This window comes from Coturnix japonica, chromosome 2, assembly GCF_054131305.1.
Source record: "Coturnix japonica strain WE chromosome 2, WE-NBRP24, whole genome shotgun sequence".
In the NCBI taxonomy this organism is placed as follows: Eukaryota; Metazoa; Chordata; class Aves; order Galliformes; family Phasianidae; genus Coturnix; species Coturnix japonica.
Window position 1 is genome coordinate 126,322,690 of NC_140664.1, and position 20,137 is coordinate 126,342,826.

General features: G+C 44.3%; 1 long non-coding RNA gene across 7 annotated transcripts in view; it reads left to right on the forward strand.

Annotated features, from left to right (window-relative positions):
- LOC107308983 (uncharacterized) overlaps window positions 1-20,137 on the forward strand; it is a 47,619-nt gene that overhangs the window by 22,899 nt on the left and 4,583 nt on the right. For 5 of the 7 annotated variants that reach the window (XR_014943128.1, XR_014943125.1, XR_014943127.1 and 2 more), the window contains 2 exons: window positions 1,306-1,475; window positions 6,595-20,089. This is a non-coding gene — a long non-coding RNA (uncharacterized LOC107308983). The remainder of the gene's footprint in view (window positions 1-1,305; window positions 1,476-6,594; window positions 20,090-20,137) is intronic. The other 2 variants (XR_014943129.1, XR_014943130.1) reach the window with 2 other exon arrangements.

Sequence of the window (20,137 nt, forward strand, 5' to 3'; positions counted from 1 at the left end):
TGCTGAATCAGGCTCTGTGTCAGTGATGCTGGAGGCAGCTCAGTCATCTGCAAATCAGGTACCTGCCTGTGTAGGGAATTGCTGGGAGAGCACATCCACAATCTCAGCCCCAAAGAGAAAAAGGTACCAATTGCATCACAGGATCTTTTATCTAACAGGCCCTCAGAATCACTTTTTTAAATAAGAAAATGTGAATAAGGTATAGAAGACAGCCGTGTGCTTGCACAAGTGAGATAACGCTCTGCCTCCTTGTGCTGCACTGTTTGTTATTAAATGTCTGGTTTTATACAACATGGCACGAGGCTGGTTTATCTTTTCTGCAACATTAAATTCACATTAAAGTGATATTCACTAATATTGATTTCTTACTATTATATATATATTGTCATTTCTGTACTGGAACAGCTGAGTTTATCTTTATCAGCAAAGGCCAAGACTTCCAGTCCTAACACAGCAGAGTGAGTAGAAAGAGGTTTACATTTAGAGTTGCAGAAAGCAAAATGCCTCTCCTGGAAGTCACCTGGGGTGGAGATGTGCAGCAGCACCAGGACTCAGAAAGTTCTGACTGTCCATACTCCTAGAGAGCATCTCTCTTGAGACAGCTGAGTGTAAGTAGACTTAAGTAAGAAACTTAAGTAAGGTGCCAACAAATGCTAACTATTGTTTTAGGCTGAATTTCTGCTGAGCTGCAAGGTGACCTGCTGATAAGAGCTGTCTTCTCACATGTGGCCCTGCAGATAGCTAACGGCCCTGACCCCTGCAAACACAAAGCAGAAACAGAGCCCCTTCATGCTGTCCCTATAGGGGGAGATAACAGCAATGGTTGGCCAGTGTGTGTCAGGGGCAGCAGAAGCCACAGGGGGTGGTAAAACTGGGAGACATGAGAACCAGAGGCCAAAGCGCTTCTGTGCAAGGCAGGAGCAGGAGAAGGCCCTGATACTATTTTGCAAGAAACAAACTTGCAATATAACTAAGAACTCTGCTTCCAGCTTCTTTTTTTTTTCTCTTCCCTAAAAGGCTTCAAAACATTGTCCAGTATCATTCTGTCAGTGTTTTGATATCAGGATGATGTACACAACTTAAGAAACTTAATAGAAAAATGAAATGTAATAGTGCATACTAATATTACATTGTTTAGAAGCTTGCAAAATATTATTAAATATATCATTTTAAACAGTCTGAGCTTGAGCAAATCAAAACCAAGGACATAATTCGTGAGGACGCTTTAATAACTTTGCTCTCACTCCAAGCATGTGTTCCTATGGTCTGCAGTACCCAATAATCCACTTTTTGGTTTCCTTCCAGGACTCTTCATTGCTATCTCCACTTGCTGCACAAATCGAGTACTTCTGCACGTGGGAGGCACGGTACAGCACAGATTTATCACAGAAAAACAGAGCACTCCTTGCTGAAGGCACACAGCTAATACCTCTCAAAGCTACAGGCCTGTTGGAGGGGAGCTAAATCATCCACTGGTATGTATTTCATCTCACAGCCATAAAAAGGGTGGCTTGGTGAATCTTTCCTACACTACATACTCCTTTTGCTGCCCCTCTTAGAGGTGAGATGCACAAGCATGTGCTGTGGGATCTGGATGCAAAATGTGAGGCAAATACCCAGAGCAGCCTAAGAGCAGGGCTCGGACCAGCAGGCAGTTTACTTGGCCCCTGTTTGCCACCCCATGGGCTCCTCCAGCTCCCCATACAGGTGTAAGCTGCCAGAGACAGGCTGGGAGCAGCAAGCTCATTGCTTATTGCACACCAAGAGCTGCAGCTTCACAGCCATGCTGTTGCGTAGCCTGCAGAGCATATTTTCAGCTACTTCAGGGGAAGAAGCACAATGCACAGGTCTTCTTGCCTCCCTGCAGCACGCTCAGGAACAGTTGTTATGTCTCAGCCCAGATGCTTCATTTCAGAGGCAAACAGTGTGATTCCTGTATACATTTGCTTTCTCAGTTTGTCAAGCACTTAAGTGCCTTTCATGCTGAAGTATCCTAAACGATAATATGCACTTACATAGCTCAAGCTCCTCTAATGAATGAGGTCCTCCATAAACGCTAAGTAATTAAGCCTCACAACAGCCTGACAATCCGGGAACAATTCTTTGCGATTGTGCCGAGGAGGAGCAGATGCTGAGCAGGGACAGGCAGGCAGATGGGCAGCAACAGAGGTCCTGGGCTGGGGCTGCCAGCTGAGCCCACACCAGCACCGTGGCCTCACATCCCACACATCAGCCGCAGCCGCGTTTCCCCTCCCCTCAGCTCCTCTGCTCTGGGCTGAGCAAACCCAGGGAGCACTCAGCTGCTGCACGTACATCTTTTCCTCCAGATCACTGCCATCTTCATGGACCTCCTTTGGATGCTCTCTAATAGTTTTATGAACTTCTTCCATTTTGGTGCCCCAAAAGCACGCAGTACTCGAAGTGAGACTGCTGCAATGCTGATTTAATGGGACAAAATGCTTCTTTTTAGTGGTTAGTCAGGCCGTGCTGGATGCACCCCAGGTTATGGTTGGCCCTTTTGGCCATCTCTTGTTGGAAAATTGTCCACTGGTAAGAAAAAGCACAGAAACTACCATGTTATTCACAGAAAGGGCTTTCTACATGAACAGGAGTGAGAGCTGAAAGGTTTTTCCTTCTTCCCTGCCTGCCCACTCTCACTGCCAAGACTCCTGTGGGCCCAGACCAGATCTTGGCCCAACTCTGGTGCTGCAGGTGATGGGATCGGACCCTGGCACCGCTGCTGTGTCAGTGAGGTGAAGGTGCTGAACTCAAACCTCATAGCAACCCCAGGTAATTTGCTTCCATTTCTCCTGCAAAGGGAACTTGGCAAGAAGCTCTCAGGCAAGCAACAAGCCTCAGAAATGCATTCTTCAAGGAAATGAAAAAGGGGAAACTTCAATACAGTTATGTGAGCATTTCCCATCAGAAGACGCTGAAGCCAAAGGAAAAGAAAGTCCTAGGCAGGTCTGCTTGCAGACTTCTTTCCCTTGCTCTTTTTCTACCTTTCTCAGTGCTGCTGTCATCTGTTACTTGCAGCTCTGCAGTGGGAATTTCCTTTCTCTCTTATTTTCTTGTAGCGCTGTCACAGTCAGAAATTGTGTGTATTACCACTGTAGCTTTCAGCTAAAGAAAGGACCTTTTCCACAAGGTCTTTCTTTAAGTCTCTTTTAGTCTTTCTTCAAAAGATATAATGAAAACTATTTTCTCAAGTTAAACAAACTGGAAATGATGAAAAGCACGCGGCTGCTCCTTTGGATCAGGTGGCATCTCACATAATTTCTAGGTAATTTATTAATATTTGGATATCACTCCTTGCTTCTGCCACTTGCTTTTGCTAACCCACAGGATTAAGGTCTTCTTCTGGAAAGCACAGACCTAATCCTAGTGTTGCTTTCCTCCCTTCTGTGATGAGTGCAAAGAAATAAACTTATCCATTGCTCAGTTTGCAAAGCCCTGAAGTTACACCCCTGCCTCCCTGCCCATAGAGCAGAAGGTTTTGCCTTGCTGATTCAGCAGCAAAGCCAAGATATCACGAGGCACTGTGGGAAACCCCACCCATGCACTTCCCAACTGCACTATGCCTTTGCCAGTGCTGCTGTGATGCTGCTTCTACTACTCTCTTGCCCATGGGCTTGCCCCCTCTCTGCACTTTGGAAGCTGTTTGAGCTTCTTCTTTTCTTCCCCTGCCAGCTCACCCCTCTTTTCCTTCCCCCTCTGCTAACAGCTTTCATGCTTTCCCAGCCCTGCTCTCTGCACTCAGCTCAGTGAGCTCAGGACATGCCTCTGAACCTGGCAGCATGGGATACTTGTCCCCCTCTCCAGCATGTGCTCAGTGGCAATGTTGCTCTAATGCTTTTCTTTGCACCCTTTTTATTTCCGCCCCCCTCTCTCAAGGTGGGATCTGTCTTTCCTCATACCAGATAGTGTGAGCAGAGAGAAACCAGACTCAAGGTAAAATTCCCATTAACATTGGAGAGGGCAGGATTTCACCTCAAGTGTTTCATGTTCTGGGTGCTGGACAACAACATGAAAGGACTCCACACTTGTAAAACTCGAACTGTTGCAGCCATTTGAGCCAAGCAAATGCAGATGCTGGTGCCCCCTCTAAACCCCTCTCAATGGCCATGCACGCTCCTTCCAAGACCGGTGAAGGTCGTTAATCTCTTCTTAGCTGTTTATTGATGCCATGTTGGCAGCTCTTGCTGAGCAGAGTTCCTCCTGCACATCCTGGGCTGGGCACCGACTTGTACTGCTGCTGCCCCACGGTACCTTTATTTTCTCAGTCATCGGTCTCTTGCTGAACTGTTTAGACCTCAGGAGGGCTGCTGCAGGAGCACAGTTTTTTTAAGTAGACATCTCTCTTGTCTATGCAGTTTTTGCTCCTGTCTCTTTGCTGTCATTGCTGCCTTTCACTTGTTTGGGGGTACCCAGGGGAAGGGTCTTGTGCTCAGATTCCCCTGATACTGGAACATTTGAATTTTACCACACCGCATTGCAACCTATTGCCTGAAAACAGCATGTCAGGCTCTGAAAAAGTACTTTGTGCTTCATGATCTCAATTCTTGCTTGAATGCCCTTCACTTAGCCAAGTTTTTTTTTTTTTTAAAGAGTATTACCCATTTACTATTGCCATATAGTTCATGTCTTTAAAATGGAATGAATCCATTCTGACCATCTATTTAAGCTGTCTTTTCCTGGACTGATCACTCGATGTTTGCACACCTCGCACTGAGCATCCCATTCTGTTGGCAGAGCTACTCCTCGGCTTGATGGCACGTCCATCTCCTGTCACAGCCTGCTGGGACCACAGGTCTGCCTGCTGTCTGTGGCTATGGATGGCCTCCTACCAAGCAGCAACAACAGCTTCTTTGGCAGGACCCTCCTGCAGTTGGCCACAAAGCTGCCTCACTCTCCATAGCACTGTGATTTTTCAGTGCTCTTTTAGATGCCTGGGCATCCCAACACATGGCCATCATGTGTTAAATACTGCTTGTTTTCCTCAGAGAAATGCACTTTGGAAGTGGCACAACCTTATTTGCTACAGAAATACTAAAAATAACCATGTTGTTCCTTGTGCAATTATATGTGTCATCAGGACTTCTCAGGGATCTTTACCGTGACGCTGCCCATCTGCTCCACACCCCAAGGCTGAACTAAAAGATCCAATGGAAATAGAGGGCAGAAACTCTTCTCTCAGCCTTGCTCTGTTCTTGGGCATGGCCGTGCTTTGCCAGCAGTTGCCCATGGCTTCAGAATTGAGCTCTTCTTTCTGCCAGGTGTCGTTGTGAAGCTGCTGCCAGGAGCCCTGGTTGTCCCGTAGAACTGGGGCTGGCATTTCACCAGGGAGGCCATCAGGGTGCCTGTTCCTGGGCTCCCCAGAGCAAGAGAAAACAGCAGCTGCCTGTCTGTACAAATGGCCAGATGTCTTCTTTTGGTTGGACTTGTCACTCCGAGTCCTTCAGAAATCAACAGGTGTCAAATGGAGGAGATTAGCACTGAGCTCAACCTGTTTTGCCCTAATATTCTCCTCCTGACCTTTGTGCTGAGGTTGCAGAGTGTAGCCACGCGTTCCCCGTGCCTTCTCTGGCACAACGCTCTGTCTGTACCGTGCTCACTGTGCTGGGGAGACACTGGTGCCAGCTCAGCTCTCACTGCAGCACCTCCGCGCCTGGATGGACGCCGGGCGCTCCTGCCAAGCTCCTGCCAGCAGCTGCAGCCGGTGCTGGTAGGAGGCTGATGGCTCATCTGGCTCAGGAAGCCGGGACTTCCCAAGGGCAGTGTGGCAAATGTTCCATACACTACAAGGGAGCATTTCCTTGGCCATTAATAATTCTCAATATTCAGCTCAGCTGCTTTGGGACAGCTTTGTTTACCTGGCGGCTTTCTCACAGTTTCAGGCAGACTGTTTCTGTGCTGGGATTAGAGGATGAATGACACCTGCTTTTGCATCTCCTTTTGGACTGTCTCACCAAAACAAACAGCCTACAGCATGGCAGACAGAGCTGCACCCTGTGAAGCAGGACAGGGAGACTGCTTTTGTCTGCAGCACACACCTCGGCCTTCAGAGGCTGTGCTCCCCCTGGGCCTCCTCCCTCTCCCCCCTGGAGGACCATGCAGACCCTGCCTGGCTTCCCTCCTTGTGCAGACGTGGGGATGCTCCAGGCTCAGGTGATGGCAGCTGGCTGATCAGCTCTGGGATTTGGGGAGTTTTGCTCCCTTTTGTCCATCTCACCCTTCAGCAGTGCCCCACACACTTGGCTTTACCAGCAATCATTGAACTTTCTGCTGTGTCCAGCAATGCAAACTGCCTTCTCTCTGCTGGTTTGCCCCTTTTTCCATTTTTTCTTTTTCTTTTTTTTCTGCTATACTTGCTGTATCAAAAACAAGAAGTGATGTTTTTCTCCAGCCCTTTCACTCTTACTTAATGGCTACGAATTAGTTTTCATCTCTGTGTTGCTCCCTGCAGTAAATATCCTGGAGCTATGGTACTGCAGCCTTGGGCTGTGGCCTTGCTGGTTCTTTCAGAATAGTGCTATGCATCTGTTCTGCCCTGATATTATTCTTTTTTTGTTGTTTATTTATTTGTTTTCCCAGGACAGTTTGGCAGCCCTTACAATTTTGCAGCATTTATCCATGGCTTCGAACCATTTATTTCACCAGTCACTCCTATGAGTTGGAAGCATACGATTCAGGTGAGCTGGTCACTAATTCTTGTGTGCGATGCAAATCTCTATATTCTTCTTTGGCAGTCATCTGCCCAGAACAGACCATCACCATTATGCGGTGTTTCTGTGTTTTGGGAATTTTGCTTAGCGGCTCAAGAGCAGAGAAGAGAAAGTAATGGTGTAATGGTGTGGTGCAATAGTATGTTAGCAAGAATCAGACATTTCTGATTTCTAATTCATTCTATTCTAAGAGGAAATATAGTATAATTGTGTAGGGGTCTCCAGTTGGGCAATATGATTCTAGTTGTCTTTTTCGGCCTCAATGATTCTATGATCCTACAAAAGTAACGCCTCCTATTTATTTCTATGGAAACTTCATGGAAAGTAACATTTCCCTGTTTTGAGGGGGAAGGAGAGCAACTCTGGGATACTGTGAAATTTGGACTTTGCAAATATTAAGTATTTTATAAAACCTACATCCACTAGGCACTGCCATTTGCTCTATCTGGGCAATAGAGGTGCTTTCAGGTCCAGCTCCAAATGTATAGCATTGTATAGCATAGATAGCATGTTCTTAGGGTAGGATCTGACCACTTGAACTAACAGATTTCTGCCTGTCTTCTGCAGTGATGAGAAACCACAACCGCAACTACTTAGAAGTATATGTTGAAAAATTAAATAAATAAGGGTGAAACTGTGGCCTTTAAGGGAGCCTTAAAGCTTCTGTGAAAGAGAAGGCTGGATATGCAGATTCTTTAATTTCAATTAAGTATTTTTATAACCATCCAGGGGAAAAAAAATAAAATGCATCAGCAACATAAAGAAATGAACTTCAGACTGAAAGATCTGTGTCAACATCTGGACCTGGGTCTTGAAAACAAGGTGGCTGAGGTCATTCCATTTTATAAATCCAGCTTATGAACAGTACACTCAAAGTATGAACAAGTGCAAAACCTGGAGACACATAAACTGTGTATTTCATTCCTGGGCATTGAAATAACAAAAAAAGGACAGAGTCAAAAGGCTCCTCTCAACATATGTGTTTTAAATGTATGCGAAGGGCCCATGTGACACTCAAATAATAACACTGGGAATATGGAAAATGAGGCTAAGAAATATTTATACTACTCTTTCTTTTTTTCTGGGGTGAAGGGTTAAACTTGGTTAACAATGGGCTGATTAGGTCAAGAACGTGGGCTCCATCAACTTTGCAAAGCACTCCAAATAAAATGAATTTTTTCGTACGATCAAATTCTCATTGTAATTTTAAGCCATTTCTCACAGAAGATACATTTGCTTATTAAAAGCAAGTAATAACAAGAGCACACTTGTATTTCAGTGTGAAGGTCCAGAGAAAAATTGACTTTTTCTTCAAAACTTTGGCATCCTTTTCTTCCACGTGCCTTCCCATCTCAGCCAGGAGGTCAGAGCTACCTGCTATTGCGCAGGGATTAATTGTGACAGCTGTGTATTTCTCCTACAACTCAATTAGCAAGATGCCTGCTCTAGTCTAAATATGACAATGGAGAACATTATCTGCAGCCATATTTTGTCTGCTGAGTAAGCCTCATGCTTTTTGGTTGTAAGTAGCAATCATGGTGAATTTAAGGGCAGATCTACAAGTGTTCCTACTTCTTAAATGCCATGCACAGGCCTGGGGACCTCATCTCAGGCAGTGTATAGTGGAATTACAGTGAATAAAGCATGTGTGATGAGGACCAGAAGCCTGGAACAGTGTTTGTAACCAGCACTCTGGTGTAGCTGGGACTTTGTAGTTTAGAAATGAGGCGACTCCTCTTTCAGAATGGAAATCTGTGAAACTAGGAATGGTTTATGGAAGAAAAATGGAAAAAGGATGATTAGATGATATCTGTCACAATAGATGGACATTCAAGGTAAACATCCAGTAGTCAGTTTAAAACAAACACAAATATATATTTTTTTTCTTGCCATTTTAAAATGTTCTCTCAAATTTATTGCCACTGGATATAACCTAAATCGCAGCTAGTTGTGCAACAGTCAGTTGTGATCTGTAATGAAACTATCGCAGAGGATGTGTCCATCTATGAGTGACAAACCCAGTGCTCCACGCTGAACTTCCTTCTGTGAACTTCCTTAAAATGCAAACTGTTATCAACAGGGAGGATACTGGGGAGGCTCATTCTCTGGTTGTCCTGTTCTATATGGGGCCCTAACTCAGCACTTAGACAAACTACGGATATGACTGCAGTCTACATGGGCTGGTTCTGATCCAGTTCACTAATTTTTATATTCTTGAGGGCTGTAGGAAGGTGGCCACGCTGTGTGCAGCCATGTGAATGTTTCCATGATCAAAGCGTGAACACAAAGACCACAGTCATTGCCAGCTTGGTGGTGGGAGGAAGAAGAGTGGAGGAAGAGGAGGGTTGGCTCTTCCCTGCTGCTCGTCCACCCATAACCCCAGGTCTGGTTGCTGACAAATGTTGCTCTTCAGAGGAGCTCTGTGTTCGACTCAGCTCTCTGCACTGTTGTCTAAATACCGCAGAATATAGAATTAGACTGCTTGAAGCTGAAAAGGACCTCTGGAGGTCATCTTATCCAACCCCACACTCAAGCAGAGGCACTCAGAGCAGGCTGCTATTATCCAGAAATCTTTTGAAGATCTCCAACAGGGACACTCCATAACATCTTTGGCCAACCTGTTCCAGCCTCTTCTGGGCAGCCTGTAACCTCACTGATTGTGATATTGTGATGATTATATTTCTTTGGTAGATGCTCATTCCCTTCAATAAGTTGGCTATCATGACTTCAAAGAATGTGCCGTCTTTCCCATCCCCTAATAAAAGCCAAAGAAAAAGTGGAAGAATTGAATGATTTGTGAGGTTTTTAAAGAAAGGGAAAACCTTTCACTTACTGAAGACTGGTGGTAATCAAAAGCTGTTAACATCAGATGGCTCATTTGATGGCAAACACAAAAACAAACAAACAAATCACAGCTATTCTAGCCAAATGGTTTTCCTTCAGTCTCTGGATAAAAGCAAGAATTTATGATGCCACGGAAGCCACGAGTCTTCATCCCAAGATACTGGCTCTTTGGGCTGCAGCTGATGCAGCCCTTGTGGGACAAGGGAAAGGCCCCAGGTACACCTGCTCTGCAGACAGGCAGAAAGACCTGTTCCTCCGTGTGCTCCTTCCAGTGATGTTACACTATCACTGAGTCCAGAGAGCAGAAAGATTTACACAGAGAAACATAAATTGCCCTGTCCATTTCCTTCAAAATGTCAGACTATTTCCTTAACTCACATGTTCAAAGGAAAACTACAAGAAAGATGGTGTGAGTTTTTCATACAGTTTTTCACCGGAGACCAATATTCTCATTCTTTGAATTCTGCCATTCATTTTGAGGGTTTCAGCACAGAGAAAAACATCTTGTCTCCATAACCACGAACAAATCACTTCACAACAAAGGGGATACCTCTACCAGTTTCAGACTCAGTCCAGGAATTTATCAGAGCTTTTAATAAGACCCCTGAGTGATTTGTTTTGAGCCTTTGCTGCTATGAAAGCACTTTGTTCTTTAGATTCACAGGTCCAACATTTCTGCTACCAATACAGTTCAGTCGCTGCCTGCTCAGTGAATTCTTCTGCCACCGCCTTCCTTCAGAAATGAAGGCAGTGACGATGCACACTCCAGCCACCTAAGATCACTCTTAAAAAGGTGCCACTTCAGAAAACCCTGTCCTGCTTTTCCAGCGTAAAGTTGAACACATTTGCTTAACACACGCCTTTATTACGCTCACAAAATGCACGTGCCTTCCCTGGCTGGAAATAAATTGAAGCAAAGTCTTATCTTGCAGAGAGGAGGCTGCACATCACTGTGACTCTGCTGTGTTCTGCAAGTCTGGAGTTGTACATTTTTGGCTCTTTTTTACTTATTTTAATCACTTTTTATTTACTCCTTCTGTCTCCACAAACCCGTGTTATGACAGCTTGCATATTTTAACATTAAGATTTATTTCCTTCCCATTTCTTAATGTACCCCAGAGACAGTCAAATGACTTGACTATCAGTTAACATTAATTTTAAAACTGCGTCCAAATATTTAATTGAATTGGTTGTGTCAGTGACTTAATCACCTAATTGCCAGCGTTTCTATTTCTGTGGTACAGATTGTCAGTGAGTTTGAAAGATCAGTTGTTGTGCCGGGGACTGGGAATAATCTCCTTCCAAATGGTACAAACAGCTGAACAACACAGGCAAAATATACCCTGAACATGCATCCAAGTGCAAACCCAGAACACCATGCCTGTTGTTCTGCACACTGATTGTTGTGGAATATTAGGTGTCTTTTGAGTTATACTTTGGATGACAGCATTACTGATATTATTATTTTACTTGTATATCTTAGAAACTATATTCATGATTTTTTTCTTTCCTAAATGTGGTCTTATATTACTTGGATTGAAGATATGGGAGCAAGTTGCTCATTTTAAAGCACGTACAATCAGTATCATGATCTTCAACCATATGCAGCACAGAAACAGAGAGAACCTGGAGGGCTGAGGCTTTTTAATTCCAAAAGGAAATGTCAGAAGAAAAGAGTGAATTAATCTTTGGAAACTTGACATCCTGTGTCTTTACCTTGAAGAATGATTCTAGATAGAATCTCATTATCCTTTCTGTTTAAAGTCTTTTATATAATGGTTGATAACAGTATTGCTTAGAATATGTATGTTATAATTGTCGTATATTACAATATTGTGTGTTGGTGATTCTGTACGAAGTCTGCCAGGCTCAACCAGTTCTACCCAAAGTTGCTCAGTTCAGTTGGGGACTATTGCAAACTACAACGTGTTGTTCCAGAAAGCTGAGGGCTGGCACTGAGTGAGAGTGCAAGGGGTGCTGTGCCTGCCCTTATGAGGTGGCTTGTGTTTTCACACTCTAATAGCTTTGGAAAGGACAGTTTTGGGGCAGATGTGAACTTACCAAAGTAGCAGAATCATAGAATACCCTGAGTTTGAAGGGACCAATAAGGACCAAGTCCAACTCCTGTGGTTATGCTGGCTCTGTTAGCATAAGAGGAAGAGCCTTCTGGTGATACCAAGATGATCATGGAGATCCTCAGTGAGGACACAGCCACAAAGGCAGAGGTCAGAGGCTCTGTGGAGGAAGCCAACCCATCACAGGCTGGGGAGACACCCAGCCCCACAGACTGCACAGAATCACACAAGTGCACCTGCTGCAGGCAGGACCAATGCAGCAGTTTTCCAACATATCACGCTCTGGATTAAGCTTACCGTGCATGTGCAAAATGTCATTAAATGTCGTCAGTGCCGACACTCTTGGACTTTATACATCTGGTGACCTCTGAAGGCTGCAGCTGGGTACTGGCCACGAGGCTTCTTCATGGGCTTCTCTACACAGGCCCACTCTTTTGCTAAAGAATTTTAACTTGAACACAGCCACACAGGCACTGCATTGTTCTTGCATTTTGTAAAATAAATTCATTGCCAGACTGGGACCTTGTGTGCCAAGTTAAAGATGAGAGTGCATTTTATGTCTGCTTTCTAAGCCCCTGAAAGAGGAGCTTTGCAGTGTAAATGCTGACACAGCCAGAACTGTAACTGAGTGAATGATATTACTATGATATCTTATTTACCTCCAGCAAGGACTACATCAGGAAAACTAAATAATGTATTCCTGATGTTACAGATTTTATTTGATAGGCTAAAACTAAGAAGTTCATGCTTTGATTAAGGAAAAGTAGCATCATAAGAGCTGCCAATTCACACATGATAAAGCGTTTCCATATTAACTTAGGATTTATTAAACACCTTTTTAAACAGAAAAGGACAATTCAGAAAGAACCGGAATGCGTAACAGAGAATAAGTGAAACTGCAGCAGTGGCTTTTTACAGCCACTACAAGAGGGATGTACGGGTGACTGCTGCATATACCCAAATACTTGCTGGTGCTACATCTCTTTCACATTTGAATAATTTACAGTAGAAACTCCAGAAATACTCTCCTGCAGCTTGACATCTGCTTAATTGAACAGGAAAGCATTGTAGAAAACAGGATGATAGGCACTCATAGGTAATGTGCACAAAGCAATCATGGCTATTGGCTGCCATCCTCTGCCGCTAAGTACAGTACAGCATGGCTGTTATGGATCTAACTGATGCAGGGTTTCCTTGACCAAGTTAAGTCTGTGTTGGTCTTGTAGAAGAAACAGCACCTACGCTTTGTCATTTCCCTGCTGTGAGCTCTCTGATGTCCATGACTGGGTGTGGAAGCTGGGAGCTGGCAAGCTGCACTACAAAAGAAACCTGCTAATTCTGAAAAGTGGTGTTTTGGGCTCAGCTGTCACTGCTGGATGAAATACGTTCAACCTTTCAGAGCAGACAAATAAGCCTGGCCGTGCAATGTGTAATGTTTTCTTTTGTCCTTTATAAAACTGAAACGACTGAAATAATATTTCAGAAGATTTTGATATCCTCGTTCCAGCGTGCCTTGGCAGTCCCCACACTGAATAGTTTCTCCAGCTCCAGTGGAATGCCTCTTGGATGGGAGATCGCCCTCACAGTGAATTCAGCTGCTCTCCTGCTGCAGGAATTTGCGGGCACACCGTTACACATTATTGAGGGAAAATTACACAGACCTGTCCAATGACAAGTGTATAGTGTCGACAATGTATCCAAGAAAAGCTATTGTATGCGTTAAAGAATGTGACTTTTTGGCATTTGCTGAAGTAAGAAGAGGCAAGACTTTGCTGTCTAGGCTCTTAAATCTTTACATGATGAGGCAGAGCAAGTTTCCAAGCACTTCTGCAGCACTTCCCTGTATCAGTCCCCTTCCCTGCTCCTCACGCCAACAATTCCGTAAAGCATTTGCTCCAGCTCAGCGGCTGCTGACAAATCCTGCACCTTTCTGCTTCAGCCCCTTGTTGCTTACACATGGAAATAAAACAATCAAAAAAAATCCTCAAACTTATTTTCTTCTAAGTAACTTGTTTGTTTCTAAACCTACAAAGCAAATGCATTCTTTGCTCTGTAATTTGATGTCTGCCTCTTTTTCCGCCAAGGTTGATTTGGTATTTCCTTTACAAACCTCAATTGTTGGCATTAAGAACTTGGCCATTTCAACTTGACCGGACTAAAACTTGGCAAATAAATTGTAAGCTAGCAGTTCGACTGTTTCACTGAAATTTCTTTATCATTAATCTGTGACCAATCTTAATCTCTGTAGTTCCCACAACACTTCTAAGTCCCCTGAAGGTGAATCATTGGAAGTAACCGGCTTGGAAGTGCAGCTGACTTCCCTTAAAACACTTAAATAAGAGACTCAGAACCCAAGCTCCATATCAAAATGCAATTTCACTCTGTTTTTCTGCCCACAGCCAGCCTTTCTTACACTTCTCCACATAAAGGAAGTGTCCCAGGAGAATCCACAAGATAGACAGAGTCCTTAACAAAGCAGGAAGAGCAGAGAACCACAGAGGCACATAGCAAGTCACTACTAGGTCAAGGCCAGCGCTCACCAATCCTGTGCAGAAATGGAGATGCAGTGAGCACTTCATAGGAGCCAGTGGTCAGAGGGCCAGCAAGGATGGGAGTGGAGGAATGACTGTGGAAGATGAGGGGGGTATCCACCCATACCATGTGGATGCTGGCAGCCCTGACACCCTACCCCAAAGCCTTAAGGCAAGGTGCTGTTTGTTAGAACAGGGGGTATGCCACAAAGGAGAGTTTTCACTTGTGATACTTACAGGAGGCTGCAACAACTAACTGCCTAAAAGCAGTGGGACAGGGGGGAAGCTTAGTTTAACAATTAGAGTGGGATCTTGGCAGCATTTACTTGGCAAATCCTTTAAGCCCTCTATCCAAACCCTCCTTGCTGCTAATCAAGCCCTCCCAGAAGGATTACACCTTTCATTTGCCTTCATTTTTTTTTTTTTTATCTCGCAGCAGCAGCCCCCGGGTGCTCTGTTGGGATGGTTTAGCATCCCTTGTGATGAGACATGGAGCTGGGATTTCAGTAAACATCACCCAGAAACTATGTTTGGCCTTGCCACTGGTGATCAGGTCTAGCAACACAGCAACAGTAACAAATGTCCCTTGTTCGTTTGTGCTGGAGCAACTGTGATATCTCAGAAAGATCGAGTAACTTTACTGCAGAAACCTAATTTAATGGGATTTGCATTGGGCTCAAGAAGTGTAAACAATTTAAATATGATTCTCTTGTATTTCTCTCTCTAGTGAAATAACAGCAGAGCTGCCAGTGTGGTGCAAGATGTGAGTGGGACATTGTTTTTTCCAGGGAAATGCTTGTTTCTGCCAGGATCTGGTTCAGGGAATATTTTGCAGTTATGTGAACTCAACTCTAGGCATCCGCTGAGCTGATCTCAATGGCCAAGTGAAGCAGAATCCAGTGTTCTTTCACTGCTGCAGAAGTCATGAGTCAGACAAGCAGACCAGCTTCAACAAGCATTCAGCTCTTCAACTGCCTCGTGTCCTTCAGCTCATGGCACAGCCTGAGGCTGAGTGGGGATCGCCAGGTCAGCTCAGGCCTTTAAGAGACCTCTCTTTGACACAGATAAGCTTAGCTTCTAAAAGCAGGAATTTTAAAAACTATTGGCAAAAATTATCTGATTTGAGCTTACTAAGTTAAATTACATCTAAGGAATATTTAGGCTTGGTGAAAGTGTGCTTAACTTCATCATATGAGAATGCTGAATCCAAAATACACTAATTTCTAAGAATCACAGCAATTATACTGCCAGTTTTTATCTCTTTCTCTCAAATTTGGGGACCCTTGCTCCTTGAACAAAGAAGCTCCTTTGATGTGTATAGTCCTGTGTCAGCCAGCACTGCTGAAGGGGAGGACAATCAATGAGCACAGCCAAGCCTGTTTGTCCAGAGTGAGCTGGTAACTAAAATGTGATCCAGGCAAAGAGAAAATAAACAAAAAAAGCAAAAAAAGCACCTGTTGTGAGAGAATCCTGGGAATCAGGTGGGAGTGCTCAAAGAAGCATAGGAAAGGGTAACGGTAGTTAATTCCCTTCCTCATAAAGCTTTGGGTGGCAAGTGTCCACCCTTCCCATCTCTGCCTGCTGCCCCACACTGAGGCCGTACAGTCGGTGGGAGCCTGACTCAGTGTGTGGGAGCACGGAAGTCAGAAGGAAGGTTTCCAGATGTGGTCAGTCATGAAATTCCCAGGAGCTGGTGCAGGGCGGGCTGACTGCTGGCACGTTACTGACACAGGTAATCGCAGCTTTTAGAGGAAGGCCTCTTCCCTAACTGCAAATTTTGGAGAGGAAGGAGATATCCAGAGACCTGTGGTTTGAATTCTGGATAGCACCTCCACTCTTGGTCTTGCAAGCAGTGAAAGGGCACTGAGGCTAATGGTGCTCCTTATATTCTCCCTTAATGGCATGGGAAAAAAACGTTCTAAGCTTCATGTGCCAAGATGGATGACATTAATTTTCTGATCCCAACTGCAGCAGATTCCCTTGGGAGAGGTGGCATGGCATCTGACTCATCTCTGGTGGGGAGTGCTGCTAAGTGACCACAAGTTAAATAAACTCAAATTCCACAGTCATGACCGAGGGATAACGAAGAAAGTTCCCTGCAAGTAGTTCCTGCAGGTGTTCGACATCTGGAGCTCCCTCAGCTCCCAGGACCCGCTCAAAACAGAGTAAATCATTGTGTTTGGGGATAAAACAAGAAACCCGAAGATCTTTATGATGAACAAGCACTGTTTGTAGATGCTGGCTGCTATAATTCCCCTGACAAAAGCATTTCCTTTCAGAGTCACAACAAAGTCTTTGGTTCTTCACGAGCTGAAAAAGTTACCTGGTCAGAACAGCCCACATAAAACACTCAAATAAATTCCCAGGCATGTAAGTCATTTGTTTTATCGTGTCAGAAAAACAGAGTTTACGTATAAAGCCACATAACCCCATAAAGATAACTTAAGCTGAAATCCAGCAAAGCTTCTTATTTTTAGTAGTTGCAGATCAGAAGTGGACATTTTACAAAGAAACCTACAAAAGTTGGTTGTGTGTTCTGGTAGTAATTACCTCCCACAAATATGACTCACTTCTGCAGCTTAAATGCAATGCTTCAGCGTCCCAAAATCAACAGTTTTATAAATAAATCTCTGAATCACAGACCGAATGCCCAAAGCGTTCAAATATTTCTTACTGCTCTGGGAAGCAGTTTTTATTTCGGGCTTTAACTCGGTAACAGTGAGCAGCACTGATACTGAGGGCAGGAAGCACACGCTGCAGCCAGGCTGTGCAGGCCGCGCTGCTGAGGCCGTGCAGCCTTACCTAATATAGAAGTGACTGGGGGGGGGAAAGAAAAGGTAAAGAAAAGGAGGATTAATCTTACCTGTAGAGCTTTACGCAAAGACAAATCAATACGTAAAGGACCAAAGAACCCCAACAACATGATTTTGTGTTAAATCCTTATGGGGTTCATCTCATTTAGCAACATGTTATGCTCGGATTTTCCTCACTCAGGAAAAAAAAAGGTCGCTCTCCTCAGTGATAGTGCGCTGTCAGCACAGCTTTCCTGACTCACTGTGGCCTAAATAATCAGATCTGATCAGCTCCCAGAGCAGAAATGTCCACGTGTGTGCACGTGGAACGAGTCCCGATTTTACACACTGATGTGCAAAACAAAAGCACATGGAAGGAATGCAGATATGCAGATGGAACTTACAGACCTTCTGTCTTTATTTCATTACAGGCTGCCAGTTAAAATCATTTCTGGATCTGGAATTGCTGGTGAAAAGTTATATATGGCATGTGACAGCCCAGAACATGCAGTCCTCTTTATTTATATTTAATTAGAGGGGGAAAAAAAATGGAAGAGAAAAGGGAAGGGGAACAAGAACAGAAGGCTGAAGAAATAGGAGATTAAAATAAATAAATAAATGAAGAGAAAGGAGGAGAAGAGTGGGGACATTTCTGATGTCATTCTCCAGCAATTAATCACAGATTAGTAAAAACTTCAAGAGTGGAACCTGCAGCCCTATCTTGGTTTCTAAGTCTCAGTGTGATCTACAGAACAGCCCACTTAGGACAAAACACGTTCACCTCCTGGCTGACTCATCCTCAGATAAGGCACATCACTACAGACATTGGGAAGCTCCACTTTTGGTGACTGTGCACTGTACAGTTGAACTGACTGCATGAAGAAACGACAGTGATGCTCTGTGAGCTGCAGACCCTGTTCACATTGCTGGCTTCACAAGCCTACAAGCCCCAGTGTAGTGTGCAGGCACACGCTATCTCACACTATTTGGATTGATGCAACTCCCTCAAAATAAAATAAAATAAAATAAAATAAAATAAAATAAAATAAAATAAAATAAAATAAAATAAAATAAAATAAAATAAAATAAAATAAAATAGAATATAAACTTAATAAAACAAAGCAACCAAGTTCTCATGATTTTCCTAATTCTGAGTTGTACATTATTATTTTATGTAAAGGAGCAGTTCCAAGAAGATATTAATGAGGATAAGACGGCCTCATCAGAATAGCATGTCTTTTCAGGATCAGAAAGAGTGAGCTAAGAAATAGAAACGACCTGGAACTTACCGGTAGTAAGGGTGAGATTAGGATCTTTGGGCAACAAGGAAGAAGAGGAAACAATGGAGGAAGGAGATGAACACCAGTGCAGTGATTGATGGCAGGATCACTGTAGCCCACCAGACAGTGTGATCCTGTATATGACAAAAATGATGACAGGGACGGTAAAGTGTTAGCAAAGCAAAGGGAGAATTAGGGCCTTTCTATAGGCCCTGTGCACCTCACCTGAAATCCTGTAGTCATCTGTGTCTGTCACACTGTCACATTCAGACAAAGTCAAATTGGGATAGGTGCAGAGGAAGGCTGCAGTGTTAAGCAGTTTATGTTATGAGTGAGCTGCTTTATGAGATTAAGGGCCTGCTAAATAAAGCCAGTCTTCTATCCTACAGCATGTCCGAAGCCATGCGGGTACTCTCATAGCCTACGAATGCTCCCCATTTACTACCAAGTCCCACTTCCAATGGGAAGCAGTTTTTTCTTAGATAGCCCTGGGAGAGACCATGTGCCCTCTCCTGCACGATGGCTCTAAGAGGTGGCAGCAAAAAGTGCATCAAGTAGAATTACCCCAAGCCTTAGCTCATCAGGAACAAAGGAAGCTCAGATTCAGCCTTCCCTGCTGCTCCTGAAGATTTCTGCTGCTCTCCCTTTGCTAGTGATGATGACACATCACTAAATGTCATGTTTCTCATTGGGGACTGTGAGTTCCTGCACAGGTTGTGCCCCGGGCAGAGCTGCGGCGCAGCACCCGGTGTCCTCACCCGCTCTCACCTCCCTGCAAGGAGGCCAGCGTAATTGGGTTCCTATTTTTGCTCTTGGTACAGAATGCCTGAAAAGGAAAGAAATCTCTTCCAGGAGAAAACAGGTTTGAAAGAGAAGAAATGTGCCCTGAGCCTACTGAGCTCAGTGACTATGGTGATATACACTCTATACATGTTTAGACACTTAAAGGAGGTGCTCCAAGTCTTCCTCCTGGTGTACCTGCGCTCTGTATGGACACTAGTTTCCCAGAGCCCTCTACATGGAATCCCTGCGGTGCAGAGCTTCAGACAGAAGCGTGCTGTCCCAGCGCCGTCTGTGATGAGTGAGGCAGAGACGTACCCGAGAGAGGCATGGGGCGGGTAGGCGCCAGGAGCGGGACATCCAACCAGCAAAGAAAATGGAGCCTGATTAATGCGTCCGCCACACACAAAAAAAACGGGCAGGGGCTGTCCTTTGTTCCTCTATTTGTGACTTTGCAATGTGGATTTGATTACAGCGCTCTGAACTCAGCAGATTTCCTCCCCGCGCACAGTGGAAAACATTGATGTCCTATTTACAAAGAATTTCTGGGAAGCCTGTTGCACATACATATCAACAACTGCTTGCTTGGATGGTTTTTATTTAATAGTGTTTTGAAAAGCATATGGAGAAGATTTCTACTGTGGTACATTTAACTCAGAAATGTGTTGTGCCTGGAGGAAGGAGCTTTTAGGAGTTACGGTACTTTGTATCTGTGAAGTGTGCTGCTGGAGGGATGTGCGTTCAGGCTCTTGTTTTATTGTAATCTCTGGAGCCTGTGGCTGGCTTGTACCTTGATGGAGATCTCAGTCTGTACGCAGGCAGGGCTCAGTGCAAGTTCTATTTAGTAGAAGTTTTGCTCAAGGCTTTGAGTTTTATAACATTTTTTAATGACATTTGCTTTTTGGAACAATATCTGCAGTACGTTCGTTTTCCTTTACTCCAAGCTCCAGCAATCACCCTAAAAAGGCATTACATAATGCACCACATCTGGCCTTGGAAAGGACAGTCTGTATTTGGGTCACGATCATTACTTTAATGGAGGTGCAGTGAGGAGATTCGAAGGTAGGTAATGTCCCCCACGTCTGGAAATGTCCTTTTATGGTATTTGTT